Source organism: Mesoplodon mirus, assembly GCF_964341445.2.
Source record: "Mesoplodon mirus genome assembly, contig: SUPER_3_unloc_5, whole genome shotgun sequence".
Taxonomy (NCBI): domain Eukaryota; kingdom Metazoa; phylum Chordata; class Mammalia; order Artiodactyla; family Ziphiidae; genus Mesoplodon; species Mesoplodon mirus.
This window is the reverse complement of record NW_028295690.1, coordinates 574085-594987: the sequence shown is the minus strand read 5'-3', so window position 1 is coordinate 594987 and position 20903 is coordinate 574085. Positions and strand designations below refer to the sequence as shown.

Here is a 20903-nt window from a genome sequence, read left to right as displayed (position 1 = left end):
TCTCCTTACTGCAGCTCCACCAGAAAAAATTCAGATTCCCATGCAGGTACAAAGAACAAACTATTTCATACATAGGTTGTTTCTTTCATACAAAATATTACACACAAATAAATTCCCATTTAATTTTGCCACTTTTATGTCTTTGTTGTCCTTGAGAAAAAGGATGTTACAAAAATAAAGTAGGTATGATTTTCCAAGTAGAATTTACTTGTTCATAGATATATATATTCTCCATGTGACTAATGACCAACCTTTTTAAAAAAATTTATTTATTTATTTATTTATTTATTTTTGGCTGCGTTTGGTCTTCATTGGTGTGTGCAGTCTTTTCTCTAGTTGTGGTGAGTGGGGGCTACTCTTCATTGTGGTCCACGGGCTTCTCATTGCGGTGGCTTCTCTTGTTGCAGGGCATGGGCCCTAGAGTACGTGGGCTTCAGTAGTTGTGGCATGTGGGCTCAGTAGTTGTGGCACATGGGCTTAGTTGTGCCACGGCACGTGGGATCTTCCTGGACCAGGGCTCGAACCCGTGTCCCCTGCATTGGCAGGCAGATTCTTAACCACTGCACCACCAGGGAAGTCCCCCAACCTTTACAATTAGAGCAGCATTGCTTGGAGTACAGAATATTCAGGCATGTTTAATCATAAAGTCCTTGTAACACATTTGAGAGGTAAATTGTAAAACAAAACTCTCACTGTCAGTTCTCCCGCCTGGAGAAGAGAAGCCTCATGTTAAGTTAGTGGTAGTATTGAAAATAGCATAACACACTTGGAGTCTCATCCATGTCCAGTCAAGAATGGTTTTAAACTCTGATCGTGCATCTAGGAAAAAAATTTCAGATGTACAGATGCAGAATGAGAAAATAAATTTACAAATTGTGGTTTTCAACATCCCATCATGCTTTCTTCTCTATGTTAAAGGTAAAAGAGACTTTTGACAGAGATCCATGTGGTTCTTGGTGAAGACTCTGGCCCACCAGGTAAGCCAGCTTATGGGCATAATGGCAAGGAGCAGGAACTCGGATGATACCCTTTAGGAGAAAGATCAACTAAAAATTTTTTTTTACCTTTATATCTACTTTCCCTAAGTTTAAATTTTTATGGATATCCAAGGTTCAAAAAGTAGATTCAATTTTGAACAGTTTCACAGATCTGAAGGAAAATCAGTATCAAAAAATACCATAGCCATTATGGAGAACAGTACGGAGCCTCCTTAAAACTAAAAACAGAGCTACCATATGACCCAGCAATCCCACTCCTGGGCGTATATCCAGAAAAGATGAAAGCTCTAATTCAAAAATATGCATGTACCCCAATGTTCATAGCAGCACTATTTACAATAGCCAAGACACAAAAGCAACCTAAATGTCCATCAGCAGATGAATGGACAAAGATATGGTAGGTGTATACAATAGAATAATACTCATTCATAAAGAATGAAATAATGCCATTTGCAGTAACATGGATGGACCTAGATATTATCGTACTAAGTGAAGTAAATCAGAGACAAATATTATTTGATATCACTTACATGTAGAACCCAAAAAATAGCATACAAATGAACTTATTTTTATTTACAAAGCAGAAACAGACTCACAGCGACAGAAAACAAACCTATGGTTACCAAAGAAGAAAGTGCAGGGGGGAGCAATAAATTAGGAGTATAGGATTAACAGATGCACATTACCAAATTAAAGAAAAAGAATACTTACTAAAAAAGTGTAATACATGTGGCATAGTATGTAAGTTAGACTCTGTACTGCATCTGGGCTCAAGTAAAGCATGTCATGGATGACATTATAATGAGTGGGAGTGCCAGTGCCAGTGCCTTCTTTCACAGACTGACTCACAATAAAAAAGTCATACCTAGAATTATAGAACATAATTGGTATCAAGCTTATTTTAGAAGAAAAACAATGTAGCAAACCTAGTCTTTGAAGTAACAATTTACAGAAATCTATGATACAGAGTTTCCTTTATATTTAGAAGCCTGGCTAAATTTTGAGCAATGATTTGCTAAAGCAAATCCACAAAGGACAGTGAAATCATTGACAATAACACTCATGGGATTTAAACTCACAAGCATATGCACTGATGCCTAGAGGCAGCAAACATCAAATTATCATGTTAGACATGGTCATAGGTAATGTGATTCAGAGATTTAGGGAAAGATCGGAATATCCATCTCTGCAAATCACCAGAATATATTCAAACTAAGTTATATAAGTGGTAAGGTTAACCAATTTATTGTAAATATTGAATGTTTATGTCATTTTATGTTATACTTTATGTTAATTGTACTTTTCATTTGCTTTGTTTTCTTCAATCCTTTCATGCCTTCTACTAGAAAAATCAATGTTTCTGCCTTCAAATTTAATTCATTTCTCCCTATCAGTTGGTATGAATGTCCTGTTTTATTTCTTGCTGTGGTTTTGCATAACTTTCTTATTTGCATAATTCACTTAGAAGTCTAAAGTTAACCAGAAGTTCTAGCCTTCTTCCTAACAACTGAATCATAGAACGATCAATAAATATTTGTCTGTTTTTAAAATTCTCTGAAAAACAAAATGATTGAAGACAGAAAAAATTATCATCTAATATACCTATCATTTTTAACCTTCTTTAGGTCAATTCTTCCTTTCTCGTCCAAATCATGCAAACCTTAAAAAACTCTGTTACTATTTAAATAAAAAGGAATCTTTAAAATAAAGAAAGATGGCTTACCATTCCATCCTAGTCACCTCTAAATCAATAACTGTTCCTGGAGATGGATTGTCAAGTCTTCATCCTTTTCAATAAAAAATCTGATGTTTGTTTCTTCACCACGATGAAAGTTAGTCTGACACTTAAAAGATTAAGATCAATGTCACTCTGTTTGCTTTGCATTATCTCAGAAGCATTCAGAGTGTCGAAAACAGCCCACACATAGGAGCCATTAAAAGGAGTCTGCAGATGGTATCTCTCCACACACCCCAATTTTACTGTCTTAGCTCCAAGAGCCTGATTCAGGAAGTAAAGGAGGAGGTTTCTATTCATAGCCATTCAGATCCTAGGGGAAGGGTCCCTTCCTCCCAAAGTCAGGATTACTAGTACTGTCTGTGCTGGGCGCCAGGCTTCACTGACAAACAGGTGAAGCCAGAGAAGGGAACTGAGAGGAATCCCCAGTCCTGGGACGTACAGAACTCCAGGATAAAGGAGCTGCATAGTACAAACCATTGACAGGCTATGTTCATGGATTTTTAGGAATATCTGAGGTTAGCAAGCCCTCCTCCATCAAGGTTTGGAAGGAGATTAGAAAAAGAGAAGAATCATGCGGTTCCATATGGGGAAACAACCTGCTACTGCAAGGCTTCAGTTCTGCTTTCTCCTCTGACATGGGCATGGAACACAAAGTGGGAAGGGTCTGTTTTTTTCTCCCCACCCATCCACTGAAGCCCTCTGTATCCAGCTTTCCAATTCACACATCACAACTGTTGTAGATATTTCCCCCTGCCCCCGGAAACTAAAATGTAAAGCTTACAAAATCTGCACTTAATGAGTAATATACCCACTTGTGTCCTCTGTAAGCATTTTCTAAGTAGGACTCCATCTGTTTTAGTTCTTGGTCAATCAGTGCTTGAAACTGTCCATCTCCCACTCCAACTCGATGCACAATGGTAGAATGTGGCAGAGATGAATTTTGTTCATACCAGAGCTTCAAGGCAGCTGAAAGGAAGTCAGAAACACATATAAATAAACCATAACTTGGAACAAAGTGGCCACTGTTTTTGACAACTTCTATGTTCATTTGTCAACATGGTAGCTTTCAGGACACTGCTTAAATCTTCAGTCTAGTCCATACTTAACAACAGTATGAAAATTTTGAGCCAGATAATTCTTTGTGGTGGTCAGGGACAGGGAGTGTTGCTGTCCCATGCATGGTAAGACATTTAACAGCATCCCTAGCACTCTATCCCCATTGTGACAATGAAAAATGTTTTCACTCATTGCCAGATGTCCCAGGTGGGGGGGCAGTATCTCCACCAGTATAGACTCAAGCCCTCCAACTTCCACCAGGCACTGACTATGCAAACAGGTCGTCAGCCCATTGACAAGCTCCTGCCCCGATTGCTGGATGATGCATTGAGAGAACCACCTGTATGGAGAAAAATAAGCCATTAGTTTGGAAAACAAGATTAATTCAGAATCAAAATGATGAAATTAATCCATGACCAAAAAAAATTCACTATCAGTGGTTGAGGACCCAATTAAAGATCCATTCTTCATCCTGCTGTAGAGATCCAAGTATTGGTCTCTTCACATATCTTAGGCATTTTGTAACATTTTGCATGCACACAAAGAGTAAGAATGGAAACATTTGTTAACATTAACTACAAATTATACATGCTTTGAATACATATGACTCATATTGTTTCAGCTCCTGGGGAATTCCACAAAGTGCAAACCCAGTGTTTTTCTGGAGACTCCTACTTCTAGTTCAATGTCTTAAACAATGGTTCATCCATATGAATCTGCTTTGGAGGGAGCAGTTTGCTTCAAAACAGTAATAGCTATTGTGACCACTGCTCAATGTATCAAGTAAAATCACCTGTTTGTCTAGAGTTTCTATCCCCTTATTGCGTTTTTGTTTACTTCAGAGTATTAGGATGACCTGATAGGGTATGATGTATGTTTGCCTCTTCATCTGAATCTGTACTCCGATGGATGGGATCAGGTATTTTGGCTTTACATTTTCACTGCTGCATTCTCAGTATTTACACATAGCAAGTGCTCAAAAATATCTATTGCATGAATGCAAGCTTAACTTTTTACCTATTATCACAACATTTTCTACTAAAAAAGGCAGAGTAAATCCATGTTACTGTATTTAGAGTATGACTGGAAAAAAAAGATCCTTAAAGGATACTGTGGAATTATACTTGGTGGGCCACAAACAACATTGAACATAGTGGTGGTTTGTGACTGTCCCACATACCATAATGCACAAGAGAAGAATATGCAAACCCATCTGCACTATGGGTTTTATTTTCTACTCTAAGCACAGAAAAAAGAAGGTCCCTGGAGAAAAGGAGAATCATAGGCTATAGAAGCACATCTCCTTATTCAGGTACATTATATACAAATGTATGAAGACAAGATCTTATGATACCTACAGGCCACTAGGTATGTTCCCATAGGTGTCTTCACCCACGTATATCCTAAGTGCTTCCTCATGTGTCCCTATGCAGAGGCTCACTGATCAAATCCTGCGGTTGGCAGAATTCTACCTGTCCTCATCCTTGGAACTTGTGAACATACTGAGATCTAGCCCCTGTGATGATGTTATATGGCACAGTTGACTTTAGGATAAGGAGAGTCTCCAGATGGATGATATCCGACCTCATGAGCTCCTTTAAAATCAGCAAGTTTTCTTTGGCTGATGACAGAAGAGGAAGATGGAGAGATTCAAAAGAGAACAAGAGCACAGTGTGAATTGGCGGGTTGGAAGTTGGAGGGGAGGCAAGGAGCACATCAGAAGGAATGTGGATGGAACTCTAGAAGCTGAGACTAGCTGTAGGTGACAGCCAGCAAGGAAGTGGGGTCCTCTGTCCCACAATCACAAGAAAATTGGCTCTGCCACATCGGCGTATGCTGGGAAGAGGATCCCAAGCCTCCAGGTGAGAATGTGGCTTCTGTGACACTTTTAACTTAGCCTTGGGACTTCCCTGGTTGTCCAGTGTTTAAGAATCTGCACTTCCTCCTCAGGGGGCATGGGTTCAATCCCTGGTCAGGGAACTAAGATCCCGCATGCTGCGCAGTGCAGCCAAAAAACAAAATCTTGGCCTTGTAAGGCCCTGAGAGCCACGCAGTGCCCAACATCTGACCCACAGGACTGTCCATGGTCATGTGAGTGTCGTCTTAAGCTGCCATATTTTGTCATAGTTGTTAGGCAGCAATAGAGAATGATCAGAGGCTTCCATACAGAATGTTCTGGGAGCCTGACTTTGCCAGAAGATCAGGAGAGCACATCTCTAAGAACAACTTGCCCATGGAGCTTGCCAACAATGTGTGTTAGGTCCGCCTCTCCTATCTGGCCTCCAGATAGCTCCCCACTAAACACTGTCTGCCAAAGCTTACCCACCGCATCAAGTCTGGATCGATGCTTGCCACAAATCCTGCGACTGACTTCCGTCGATGTACAATACCATGGAAACAATCGATAATGATGAACATTGCATTCTGCAACTTAAATTTTAAACCAGGTAGCAGCTTGAGTTAGAACACAAAGCAAATTTCCAATTAAATAGGACCTTAACAAATTCTACCAAAGACAGATGAAAGCAAGAGAAGGCAACAAAATCCCCACGTACTTCTATATCCACCTTCCAGAGGGCACCTCCTAGCTTGCAGTTCATCTGTAGGGCAATCTTTGTAGTGATGGTCTCTCTAAGGTCCGTTTCAACACACACTGGCTTGGAATCGGGTAACTGACACACAGATATCTTTTTATGCCTTCATAAATTTCTTTATTTTCAGTGGGCAGCAAGAAAAGGACCTTGAAAGAAAGCAAACATGACATTCCCCAAAATGCAAGAACACAGTGATGTGAGAAATGGATGCGTGTCGAGGAAGCTATATAGGTGGAGCACTGACAAAGTAGAGACTATTTATTAAATAGATATCTGAATCCATGAGGGTGAAGGGTCTAGAATCACACTGCATTCAACAAGTGTGAGTGTGAGTGTATGGAAGAGACAGGCTGCGAGACAGGCATTTGGCAATATGCATCGATCCTTTAAACTTGCAAAACCCTTTCATCCTAGTCATTCCATTCCCAGGAGTCATTCCATTTCCAGAAGTTTATCATGAAGTCAATATGGGTGGGTTAAAAACACAGACTGATCTATACCGTCCTCAGGACAGTCACCGTCGATGGGATGATGGCTCTGTGTGGGCACTTCCCAAGCATTCTACTTGATTCACTTAATTCTCTCACCAATCGACTGAGATAAATACTATTATCTGCCCCCACCAGCAAACAAGCTTGGGGGCTGTTATGGAAACTGCCTGATCTACAAGCAGCAGAGCAAGTTTCCAAACCCTCGCCAGGACCTTCAGTAGGACACTGAGCAGTTAGGAAGAGAGGCTACTGCTTGCCTTGTTTCTGACTAATGGGAAAAATCATCAGTATATTCTTTTGAACATAATGATGCTTATAGAAGTTTTTGGCAGACGTTCTTTATCAGATTAGGATAATTCTTTTCTCATTGTAGATTAAGTGAGTTTTTCTTTTCACATGAAGAAGTATGAGATTTTATTAAATGCATTACCTGCATGGACTAAGAAATATTCACCACACTATAATTCACCACACTAACCAGTTTTTTTGAAAAATATAATCAACCTATTTCGAACTTAGTGGCCCACTCTAGCCCATGGTGTTCTCCTAATATTTCCTTAACCACCAGCAAATCTCTAATAATGAACTCTATTTATTCCTAGTGTTGTTGAGACTTACTCTTTTTCTTTATTCTTGACAGTATCTAATTTTAACTTTTCCAAAGCTTTAGATTTATTTGCAGATTGTTTTCTATTTAGTTTCTCTTTTTACTGTTGATTTCATTCATTCTATTTTACTTTGGTTGACTTGGTTCTTGGTGCATTAAAATCCAGACTTCATTCCCAGTGTATTCGTCAAGGGCTGTTGGTCTCATTTCTAGTTTGCTGTGTCACCCACGTTTTGATGCCTAGTACTTATTTATATAGTCCCTCGGTTGTAAGAGTTTAATAAATTTCCATTATTCTCTCTAATATCACTGTTACTTAAAAAAATAATGGTTTCTTCAGGTGTACGTGGTTTAATGATTTCTAATTGTAATGTACTGTGGTCAGTGTATGTGGTCGATAGGATCCTGGTCCTACATTATTTGGCTAGGTTTCTCCAAGCCCAGTGTGATCAGTTGAAGACAAAGACAAAATGAACTTATAGATGCACTTTTAAAGAGCACCTAATCTTTTGAGTCCATATTTTATACACACACACACACACACATGCATGCCCACGTGCACGCACACATCTCCCTGTCTCTCCTTCCTCTCTCTCTCTCTCTCTCTCTCTCTCTCTCTCTCTCTATATATATATATATATATATATATATATGTGAGTAGGTTAATAGGTCAAGCTTTTAGCTACAAGTTTAAAATCTTCTAGATTCTGTTTTTTTTTTTTAAATCTGCTGATCTGAGTTTCCTGAGAGTGGTCAGCTAATATTGTCTCCTAAAATTTCAGCTTCTGGAATAGCATGGACCTGTCTCCTCTTAAGAGCTATTCAAGCTGATGAAGATATAGAAACATGCCTGTTTCAGGCTCAGCCAGTTTAACAAGGCAATAAAGAATGATAGGATTACGATAGGAGAGAAGTAGGGACCCAGAGAGGTGATCCCAGCAACTGAGGCTGCATTCTCTCCTGAGGTATCTGCCCATCCCAGTAAACACGGCTGAGAGGTTGGGAGGCTCTGAAAAGACTAACAGCCTCTCCTCAAAGAGGGAGAAGGACAGAAATCAAAGACCAGGTCCTGCCAAGGAAAGGGTACTCGTGTTAAATCTTGAGCCTACCACTCTAAACAGATTCGATTTATAATACTATGCTTTAAAGACATGAAGCTATGAGAATGTTCCAGCTGATGGTGGGTGTGTACCACCTTGGTATAACCATTTAGAAATCTGATTAGCAGCATCTAGTGACAAGGAACATTCTTCTCCCAGGTACATCCCAGCAGAAATGCATACATATGAGCACTAAAGACAAGTACAAAAGTAGTCATGATAGTAGTCATGATTATTTGTAGTAATAGCAAAACTACAAATATCCCAAATGTTTGACAATAGGATGCATTAAGTTAAAAACAATGGGTTACTATCTAGAGCAAGAGAACAAAAAACTACAGCTACACCCAACAAAGATAAACCTCAATGCTGAGCCAAAGAAAAACCAACACAAGACTGAAGCCACATGGCTCTTTAGGTAAAGTTCAAGAACAGACAACATTAAGCTATGGTGATAAGAAGTCAGGGAAGTAGTTTCTTTCGTAGGATAGTGAGTGTGAAGGGGACAAAGTGAGCATCCAATGAGATTAAAAGATTATGATCCATTAAATAAGAATCCATGAGTCTGTGTTTACATAAGTAAGAATGAAGAGCTCTTCCTTATAATAAAATATCAACTAATAAATATAGAAGGGATATTGGAAACATAGACATCACTATTTGGTGAGACTATGTTAACTAACAACTGTTTCAGACAAGAATCCTCAATGGATGCTAAAATTAATGAGTGAAACTTCAATGAGAAACAGAACATTTGCATAGTCTCAAAGTGTCGCACCATAATAACTTTAATCAATTACAAAGGGATAAAACAGTAACTTTATAATGGTGAAACCTACCAGACCTCAACTTAATCAAATGAGCAAAATTACAATGACCAGTTAATACAGCAGAAACTAACACAACACTGTACATCAACTAAACTCTAATAATGATAAAAAATTATTACATGGAGAGCTGATGACTTAAACCATGAAAAGAAAAAAAAAAAAGACCAGTTAAATCAACATCATGGTCTTCCAAATATGATGGATTTAGTAAACCATAGAATACTTCTGTGATATTCTGCAAGAATGCATTACCTGAATCTAGTCATAAGGAAATGGGCAAACCTATATTGAGGATTGTTCCATAAAATAACTGGCCAGTACACTTCTAAAATATCAAGGCCATAAAACCCAAAGACAGATTGAAGATACTTCCCAGATTAAAAGAAGACTGAAAAAGCCTGTTGGTTAGATGCCTCAGCTGACCCTTGATGGACCAAATAATTTATTTTGCTGTAAAAAGGAATGATTGGAAGAATTTGGATTAGGGGTATAGATCAGATAAATGGCTCAGGAAAAAACATATATATACACATGTAACTACTATGAATAATGACACGTGTATATATATACATATATATGTATATATAGTGAGAAGGAAAGAATGATTATATGTAGGTAGATATAGAGAGGGAGAGAATGATTATAGGAATGTGCTAAAATTTACTGGTTGGGAAATCTGGATGATGGTTATAGAGAGATTTGTACTGTCTTTGCAACTCTTCCTGTAAGTCTGAAAATATAAAGTGAAAAGAAAAAAGTTTTAAAATATTCAGGAAAATAGATAGTGGAGGTTTTAGATTGGATTGGTGTGTACTCATTTTTAAACAGAAAATTTGTAAAAGATTCTCTATTTAAAATAACAGGGACTATGTTCACAGTTGCCATTTTTACTGCCAATATCTGATTTTGAGGAATAGGTTATTAATGTTATGTGTAAGAGGGCTATTTTTATTCTTTTAGCCTTAAATTATTAATACAGTACTAGATTGCTTTTCCTTCCTGGTTTTAAAATTGTCTATAGTTTACCTATGCTTTTATTTCCTCTATTTCTGCCTTACTCCACCAGCTCACACGTTTATAGGAATTAAATTCTTTACTATTCCCAAACTATGTGAGTACTTATGAACTCTTGGTAGTGTTACCACCAATTCATATTAATATTTGGGAAGTTAATGTTTAATTTGGGATATAATATAAATATTTGACTTGATGTCTTCCCATCACATTCAGTGGATTACCTTACACAGCCTGGTTCTGGCCCCCACCCAGCGCCACACAGCGTTTGAAATTTGTGAGCCACATGGCTTCACCCCTGCTTATATACGAGAATTCCCCTCTGTTCCTGGTCTAGGGAGACTTACATTTGTGCCAGAAGATGTTTTACACATAATTTCCAGTTCCTATTTTATTGGTCATTCCCAGTTGTTTGGAATGCATAAGATTGTAGGCATGCTCTCCCCACCATTTGAAAAGATACCTTAAAATATTTAAGGGACTGCCCTGAATAAAAGATATTGTTCCAAAAAGCAAAACTAGGATAAATTAGTAAAAGTGGGGCAAATTCCCATTCAAGTTTCAGATAAACTTTCTTAAGAGAAATTCCCACAATTAGAAAGGCAGTCTTTCACTTTCTAGGCAGATGCTAAATGAACAAAGAAAGTCATGTGATGAGTTGGGATGCAAACCACCACCAAGGCCTCTTGAACTCCATTCTAACACGTGATGCTTTGCTGAGTCCCACCAGAGGCTTCCTTGACCTAGCTGAGCATTTAAGGCTACAGCACCAGAGAAGCATGAAGCATGGCATTCAATCAAAGTAACAGGAAGCAAGACACAGATTTAAGAACAGGATTTCAAAAGTAAGACATTTCATTTGAGTATAATAATGGCTCACAGAAGGTATCCTTCAGAGTAGCCTACAAGGTTGCTTGGTAGAAGCTGAAAGGAGAGAAAAGTCTAGGCTCTATGGAAAAGACAATAGGAGGAATATCCTGGTTTCAGGATCAAGAAACAAAGATCCCTTTTAAGAGCATCCTGGGGACTTCCCTGGTGGTCCAGTGGGTAAGACTCCACGCTCCCAATGCAGGGGGCCCAGGTTCGATCCCTGGTTGGGGAACTGGATCCCGTATGCCACAACTAAGAGTCCACATGCTGCAACTAAAAGGCCCTGCATGCCACAACTAAGAAGCCCACATGCCGCAACTAAGACCTGGCACTGCCAAGATAGATAGATAGGTAGATAGATAGATAGATAGATAGATAGATAGATAGATAGATAAATATAAAGAGCATCCTGGATGATGAGGGAAGAATGGGAGATGAGTTTGGGAAAAGAATCCAAGGAAGAAAGGAAAAAGATGTTGCTTTAGTAATTCAGATACAACGTAGTGACAACAGATGGGAGAAAGGAAAAATCCCAAGAAAAATACCAGACAAAAGAAAGAACACTTACTGGAAGAGAACAGATCATAGACTTTGCAGGTTACAGCTGGAGAGAGAAATGATGAATGTGTGCCTACCATAATCCATATTACTTAATATTTGTATGGTGTTTTTTAATCTGAGACTTAAAAGATAATTCTAAGTCCTCAAGCCTAAAAGAATGAGCATAACATGGTGATATTAAGTAGTAGCTTAAACCCCAAAGTCTGTATTCAGCTACATTATAGGGGTAAATTTATATTTTCTGGCTGGTTTAGGAAACCAATGGCAACATCCAAATTCTAAAATACATACAAATGCAGCTCACTAAGGACGGGGCACACATCAAATAGACACTTACAATCTGTGTTTTTTGTGAAGCATGTTTTTCAAAGGTGCTTATATAAGAATGGACTGTATCATCTGCTTCAAGCCTAGAAAATAAGTATTTCATCTATACTTCAAAAGTAATGAACAGTGAAACATGTCACATTTTATACAGCCAATGAAACATGATATAAAACAAGGCAAGATAAACTGCCAAGGTAAGTATTTCAGTTGAAGGTTTTTAAGACAAAAACAAGTTCAATTTTTGGAAACAAGACTGGGAAGTAGTTTTTGCTATTCCCTCCTCCCCCGTCCACTCATATCAAGTTGCTAATTCTCATGTCTTCAAGATGTAGCCCAATAGCCAGAAATCCATAGATCACAAAAGCCTGATTTAATATGTGTGGGCTGGAGCAGACTTTACTTTTTTGCTTACACACTTTCAGAGTTTGGATAATGTGACAGATTCCTACAATTTAAGAAGTTTTTCCACTTTCAAATTGCCAGCAATCGATTTTGAAATTGTAGATAATTTCTGCTCTACTTACAGTTTTGCATTTCTGACAATTATGCCCATTTTGGGTGTGATTTTCTGTAGATTCTGCTGAAAGGTAAGGGCTGTTCCATAATTTCCCTTAGTGTAGAGTATTAGCCAATGATCCAGTGACATTGCTCTAAGTACAGGTACCCTTGTGTTTCTTGACCAATCTTCATTATGGTTGTCAAACTGGAAGAGAATTCCAAGACATGGTATAAAACTTCATTAAAAAAAAAGAAAACCAACATCATCTAATATGCAAAGGCAATTATCCATTTACAATCCTTTCCACTGTAAATCTGTGCTATCTCCCATTGAAACATTACCATTTTAAACTTCAGCCATGACAAGATTTTTTAAGTACTTTAAAAATAAGTTTATTATAACTAATGAATACAAAAGCTGACATGTTTTCAAACATGTTTGCAAAAAAAGTAAATCCCTCCCTTGTTACCCCTCCCCACAAGATACAGAGTAAGAACTTGGACAGAGTTTTACATGAAATCTAAACATGAAATTCTCATTTGTCAGTTGATCCTGAAAAGCTCCAACACATTATATTCTAGGTAAAGGTCCATTAAAATTAAGAAATCAACAAACCACTTGCTTTCTACTGTCATTATAATGCTCATTCAAAATGCTGAAGGACAAGAACAGGTAACATAAGATTGCACGTGACAGATATTCAAAGTTCACGGATCTATGAAATCACAAACAACTGAGATGAGAATCCTGGGGGTGGAATTAAACGCTGACTTAAAAAGGCAGTCCAGGTCTTCCCTGGTGGTGCAGTGGTTGAGAGTCCGCCTGTTGATGCAGGGGGCACGGGTTCGCACCCCGGTCTGGGAGGATCCCGCGTGCCGTGGAGTGGCTGGGCCCGTGAGCCATGTCTGCTGGCCCTGCGCGTCCAGAGACTGTGCTCCACAGCGGGAGAGGCCGCAGCGGTGAGAGGCCCACGTACCGCAAAAAAAAAAAAAAAAAAAAAAAGGCAGTCCAAGGAAATCTATGTACATTGTAGTCTTTCACATCTGGTCTAATGTCAGCTATTTTTCCTTAAGATATAGGTTAGTCACACTAGAATACCATGGGTTATTATGGTATTTGACTCTTAAGGATACATTTGGAAGATCATTTTACTATGAGAGAATGTGCACAATACTAATAAAGATATAATACAGAGTCTACTATATGCCAAGCATGTTACCTGCATTCTTATTAAATGATGGCTTGTCCTCTCATATGGAAATGACAGGTAGTCTGAAAACAGCAGTCATAGTTATTGACATGACCGAGTTAGTTCCCCTTTGGGTTGTTACTAATTTGACCCAACTTTGACGTGACAATTCTGCAGCTGTCTTACAATTCTTCTTCCTTGATGAATTCTTACATCTTGCAAAATTCTTCCAGAAAAGAATAAAAACTCTGTCTCAAGTTCCAAATTCCAGTCTCGAAGCTCCTTTTGCACAGTATTATTTCTGAAAGAAAAAATATTTCCACATGCTCAAATCCAAGAAAATATGCAGAGGCAATTATCCATTTGCAAAACACAAGTCAGTGTTCCTCTCATCTAAAGTTCCTTATTGCTTGTGTTTTGTGTCAAGATGCTACAGGTAAACTCCCTAAGACTCAATCTTGTCTTTGTTCTCACATTTGTGCAGACACTTAGAATCTATTTCATTCTTAGCCCCTCTTGGCCTCCTCTGACACTGCAATGACAGAAAAAAATAGAGTTGCACCTCCCCACTCCCCAAATATCACTTTCTTCCCAATCGTCACTTTTTTTTTTTTTTTTTTTTTTTTTGTGGTACGTGGGCCTCACACTGCTGTGGCCTCTCCCGTTGCAGAGCACAGGCTCCGGACGTGCAGGCTCAGTGGCCATGGCTCACGGGCCCAGCCGCTCCCCGGCATGTGGGATCTTTCCGGACCGGGGCACGAACCGTGTCCCCCACATCGGCAGGCGGACTCTCAACCACTGTGCCACCAGGGAAGCCCCAATTGTCACTTTTTAATTGAAGAATCTGAGATGCCAAGTGATCCACACAGGTCTCCACTTCACACACACAGAAAAGTAGCACTTACCCTGTGCAGCTTGCAGGATCTTAGTTTCCTGACCAGGGATTGAGCCCAGGCCCTCAGCAGTGAAAGCATGGAGTCCTAACCACTGGACAGCCAGGGAATTGCCACGCACTTACTCCCTTAAAGCATCCATGAATGTTAGCAATTTATGCTGCCTTCTACCTGGATCCATCCTCATATAGGTGGACAACTCTCTCATCATTCTGTAGTCTTTATGCAGGTCATCCGTTAAGCCTTAAAAAAAAAATCCGAAAGATAACACTCCAAACTAGCAAGAATAGATTTCTATTAGAGAAAACTTAACTGTTGTATCCGGAAGAAGAAGAAAATCAGAGAGAGCAAGTCTGGGTCATGTGGAGTCTTGTGAAAATCCTGTAAAGTAATATTGGTGACTTTAAAGAAGGGCTCTCTTTTATGAAAATGGTATAAATCCACAGTACCTGTCAGGTGGCATAGCTCAGGAACCAGCATTATAGGTTGATGGAGTGTGTCCTGTCGGCTCATTTTCCATTTGCCCTTGGTGATCAAAAGTGGCTGATTTAAGGTAGTGACCACTGTACCACAGTGCTGTTCAACAGAAAAACGAACACTGGCATGCCTATTAGCAAAACCTTAGTAACATCAAATAAATAGGTACAAAAGTGCATTTTTGGATCACAAATGGAGGCCTAGAGGTGTGGTGATATTGTTTCCCCCAGTTTAAGAAAGCCTCCAAAACACTCTTAATATTCTCTTAATTTGATGTCCCAGGGATCACTTATAAACATAGATGGCCAAGGAGAGTAGAACACCCACAAAATATAATGGAATCATTGTGCTACCCTTTTTATTATAGATGTAGATGGGTGAGACTTGTGTAGTATGTTTTTCTCACCACAGTAATGCCTTGAAAGTTCCTAAAACATATTGAGAATTTTCAAGAGGATTCCTCTACTAATGGGGGACAAAAAAACCTGGCAACTTTTTAGAGTGGCAATTCCAGATCTATTCCCAACATTCCTCTTACTTTATTTCCCCTAAACCCTTAGTCTCTGCTTCCAGTAGGGAAAGGCATCTTCTAAGACATCACATACAGAAGTTCCTATCCCTAAGGCAGCAAATTCTTGTACAACAGAGTGACTTTACTCCCCAACACAAAGTGGAGATTCTTTGTAGATCTTCCTAAGCTGCTTACTAGCAAGGTCCTCATCAATAAGTTAACCACATGAATTCTGGTATCATCTGTCATTTAAGCATCTGAGAGCTTCAAAAGGAGTTCCAACTTTGGGCAAGAAGACTTCAAATCGAGGTTTCATGGCTCTTTTCTTTTCAAGCTGGGTGGCTACTATTAATTCTCATGCTATTGTTGCAGATTATATATTTTTTCCTTCAAGCACTGTAGTTATTTGAAGGCAGCTAAGATTCACCCCCTATTTCCTTGTCCTAGACCCTTCTTTAAGGAGGGCACTTGTGCAGGTATATACATGCATGTAGAATCATGGCATCATTTTAAGCTTCATCCACAGCTCCTATCACCCAGTTTATCAAAGCCTTTGGACATGCTCTTCCTCCTATAGAGAACTTTAGAAATCACACTTCCCATTTCTTATAGCTTTTGTAAAAAATAAACAAACCTCTAGGGAGGGTGGGAGGGAGATGCAAAAGGGAGGGGATATGGGAACATATGTATATGTATAACTGATTAAATTTGTAAAAAAAAATAAAAAATAAATAAAAATAAAAATAAAAAAATAAACAAACCTCAATTAAATAGAGTCAGGAGACCAGAGGGGGAGCTCTCTCATACCCTGCCATGATAGCAGAGCCCAACAGGAAGAAGAAAGACTTCTCTTCTTCCCAGGCAAGACCTTGGCCAATGAAAAGCCATGGTCTCTTTGTTTACTAAAGCCCTTCCAACTTTCTTTTCTCTTCTATGAAAGGGTTCTCCTGTCCTCCTCAAGTGGGACTTGCACATGGCTCACCAGGGTTGCAGACCCCAAATTGCAATTCTCCACTGATCCCAAATAAACCCATCTTTGCTGAAGAAGAAACCTGCAGTCTATTGTTTTAGGTCCAAAAAACAAATCAGTCCTGTTGTCCCTATTTCCATTATTTGAAAGGTAGGATTGTGCCTACTTTCTAATGCCTCATCTATGAATTCAGCAGTTTTTCCCAGATCTCATTATGAGACTCTTATGAGACTCAGCTCCTACCAGGGCATCCTGAGACTACCCTAGTCATTCAAATATTTCAGCACATCCATTTCACTCAAGTAAATCTGCTGGAACCATTTTCTTATGTTTACATGTAAGACTCTATATATCAACACATGCTGAGAAGGTAGTTTGCCTTAATGTGACACACTCTCTCAAATTATTACTAATCCCACTACTCTCTGATTCTAACATGCATGAATTATCTATTACAACCTATGTGTATGAACTACTATGTGTCAGTCATGGTGTAAGGTATAAGAGATATGTATTGCAAAGAGCAGAATCATAGCTCTCCTAGTCCTATGAAACTCATAGTCTATTGGGGAGGGGAGAGATTTATAAAAATCACCCAAATATATAATTACAAATTGGGATAAGTGTTATGAAATACAAGTACATAACAGAAAAGGGTGACCTCACAGAGGCCTGATGTTGCAGGTCAGTGTATGCATGGGAGGGAGGGGTACTGTTGGGATATCCAGAATGGCTCTTTTTAAAAAAAATTATGAAGTATTGTTGATTTACAATACTGTGTTAATTTGTGCTATATAGCAAAGTGACTCAGTTATACATATGTATATTCTTTTTCATATTCTTTTCCATTATGGTTTATCACAGGATATTGAATATAGTTCCCTGTGCTATGCAGTAGGACTTTGTTGTTGTTCCATCCTATATATAATAGTTTGCATCTGCTAATCCTAAACTCCCAATCTTTCCCTCCCCGACTCCCTCCCACTTGGAAACCACAAGTCTATTCTCTGTACCTGTGAGTCTGTTTGTTTCATAGATATGTTCATTTGTGTCATATTTTAGATTGCACATATAAGTAAATCATATGTCCATCGACAGATGAATGGATAAAGAAGTTGTGGTGTATACACACACACACACACAAGTGAATATTACTCAGTCAGAAAAAAGAATGAAATAATGCCATTAGCAGCAACATGGATGGATCCAGAACGGCTCTTCTTAATCAAAGATCTTTGAGATAAAATTTGTAGGATGAACAAGCAAACATCAGCCTAGGTGGAGGATTCAGCACACATAAACTGAGAAGGAGAGAGGTCCTTAACTCTCTCACAGCCTCACCTCCCTTACTTCCCCAGCTTGCATTCCATAGCCTGTCACAATCACGTCCTCACAAATGCCATTCATTCCTTCACTATGCCTTGATCATGCTACGTTGGCAAGTCTCAAACCCTGGTAAAACCCAGCTGTCTGTTCTGCCCATGCAACCAACAACCAAACCCTGCTGACTGGTTCTAGAGTTAGTCTGCCACAATCTAAAAGGGGTGTTCTGTTCAGATTCCCTAGTTATGCTTCCTACCCGTTCAAAAAACCAGCATTTCACACTTTCTCATCTCTTCTCAAATCTGCTATACATCTCCCTCATCGCTGCCCATCAACTAACTCAGCCAATGGTCTTGCTTCATACTCACTGAGAAGTGAATGTCTGAGGATTCAGACAGGAATACACTTATATTCTGCCCAGTGTTTGCCTTCTCTCTACACATATGTATGTTCTTCTTGCCCTCTGATTACTATGGAGGATGTGTCCTGCTCCAGAAAAGGGTCTGTAATCTCTACTACAGCTATGGATTCTAACCTCTTCTTTCCTTCAGGGATTTTGTTCCTATCATTACCCCTCATTTATCTTGCCTTCCGTATTAACAATTTCTCCTTCTCTAGTTATACCAGGATAAACACACACTGTAGTATTCTCTGACTTAAAAAAATCCTTCATCTACATAGCATTTCTCTTCCCTTCTATGCAAACATTGCTAAATTTTTCCTTCAGTACCCTCCACCTGGACTTCAATGCCCACCATTACACAATTTGCTCTTGGCAGTGAACTCCATGCTATGAAACTCAATATACTCTTCACTGTGTATTTTTCCCCCAGCTCTATTGAGGTATAATTGGTATACAAAAATCTGCCCATAATGTGTACAGTTTGGTGAATTGGGGCATATGTATACGCTCTCATTTAACCTCATCTTAACATTCTACAGAGACGCATATCTTTCTTTCCTGAAATATTACATTCTCTTGGTCATCTATATATTCTGCCTAGGTGACTGCATATCAAAATCCAAGACTAGGTAAGAGCTAATAATTCCCAAAATGAAAACTCCAGGCTTTACACCGTGGGACTCCAGACTCATCAGCATGCCCAAAGAGCATACTTTTTTTACCCCCTTTGGCAGAGAGATGATACTGAACTCACCACATCTGTACACGAAAGAAAAGAGTGTCCACTTAGGTAGGTTCAGGCTATAGGACTGAATTTTAACAAAGAAATATGAGTGAAAGTAGTGCATTAGCCTATCACTTTCAGTCTAAGGGACCTAAGAGCCAGTATGCTGCTTCTACCTCTTTTCTTCTAACATGACAACCTTGGAGTCCTCTTGTTGAGATGGTAGAGCCACAAAATGGTAACAGATGAGATCACTGAGTCTCCCTGACTCTCATTAGACTTTATTCAAGCCAGAAATAAACCTTTTAAAATTAACTTACTGATATTTCAGGTTGCAATTCCATCTGTGCCTATCTCATCCCAGAACAATCTTATTACACTTATTACAACCAAGCCTTCACTATGTCCTCTCCATTTTCACCCACTTCTCCCATCCTGCTCCAGGCCACCATCATCACTTAAGTCAACTGATTTAATAACCTCCTCACTGGTTTTCCTGCCTCCATTTTTACCCCCGTACAGCCCATTCTCTGTATATTAGACAGAAATCTTACAAATATCTACATAATATGATTTTTTTTTCTGTACGCGGGCCTCTCACTGTTGTGGCCTCTCCCATTGCGGAGCACAGGCTCCGGATGCACAGGCTCAGTGTCCATGGCTCACGGGCCCAGCCGCTCCGTGACATGTGGGATCTTCCCCGGACCGGGGCACAAACCCGTGTCCCCTGCATCGGCAGGCAGACTCTCAACCATTGCACCACCAGGGAAGCCCTACATAATATGATTTGACAATAAAATCCAATTTACTTCTCTAGAGAACACTCCAGCCTAGTTTGGGCTCTGGGTACACCATGCCCACCCCAAAAATAGTGCCTTTGTTCTACCTCTTCTCCCTCATCCGTACCTAGCTCGCTCCTTGCTGCCATTTACATATCAGCTTCGCAGAGAAGATATCCATGACCTTGCAGACTAATAGCCACCAGATGTTCTCCATAGTACCACCCAATTTTAATTATCTCCATATCCCTTATAACTATTAGAATAGTTTTCTTCTCGTTTGTCATCTCTCTGTCTGCCATGAGAATGCAAGTGCCTTAAGAGCTGAGAACTAAATAGTCTTACTAATGTATACCCAAGATATACAATAGGCACTCACTAAATGCTTTTGGGATTGAATGAACAAGTAATAAGTGTGGAACACAAATGAGGATAATGTCATAATAACCCTCCCTTGAAGGGATGTCAGAGGGTTATGTACCTGCAATTGTTCCAAGTAGCTATGTTTTGACTCCCAGTATAATACAAGCTTTCTTAAAAAAAAGCATCCATCTATAAGTTCTTTCCATTTGCCACAAATATCTGCCATTCCTTCAATTACCTTTCTCTCATCTGCTAAAGCTAGAAAACCAACCTCACCAACTGGCCTGAGTTTATTTGTGAGCACTCAAATTAAAAATAGAGGAGGGAGGGCTTCCCTGGTGGTGCAGTGGTTGAGAGTCTGCCTGCCGATGCAGGGGACATGGGTTCATGACCTGGTGTGGGAAGATCCCACATGCTGCGGAGCGGCTAGGCCCGTGAGCCATGGCTGCTGAGCCTGCGTGTCCAGAGCCTGTGCTCTGCAATGGGAGAGGCCACAACAGTGAGAGGCCCGCGTACCGCAAAAAAAAAAAATTAAAAAATTAAAAATTAAAAAAATAGAGGAGGGACTTCCCTGGTGGCACAGTGG

General features: G+C 39.4%; 1 pseudogene across 1 annotated transcript in view; it reads right to left on the bottom strand.

Moving 5' to 3' along the window:
* Window positions 1–893: 893 nt before the first annotated feature.
* LOC309801731 (piwi-like protein 3) overlaps window positions 894–20903 on the bottom strand; it is a 35120-nt pseudogene continuing 15110 nt past the window's right edge. Inside the window, exons 4-15 of the transcript in view lie at window positions 15217–15343; window positions 14893–15010; window positions 14061–14175; window positions 12711–12889; window positions 12197–12269; window positions 6348–6532; window positions 6119–6222; window positions 4062–4132; window positions 3549–3702; window positions 2722–2842; window positions 1710–1863; window positions 894–1028 (exon numbers count right to left, since the gene is read on the bottom strand). The product of the transcript in view is annotated as a piwi-like protein 3 (transcript). The remainder of the gene's footprint in view (window positions 1029–1709; window positions 1864–2721; window positions 2843–3548; window positions 3703–4061; window positions 4133–6118; window positions 6223–6347; window positions 6533–12196; window positions 12270–12710; window positions 12890–14060; window positions 14176–14892; window positions 15011–15216; window positions 15344–20903) is intronic.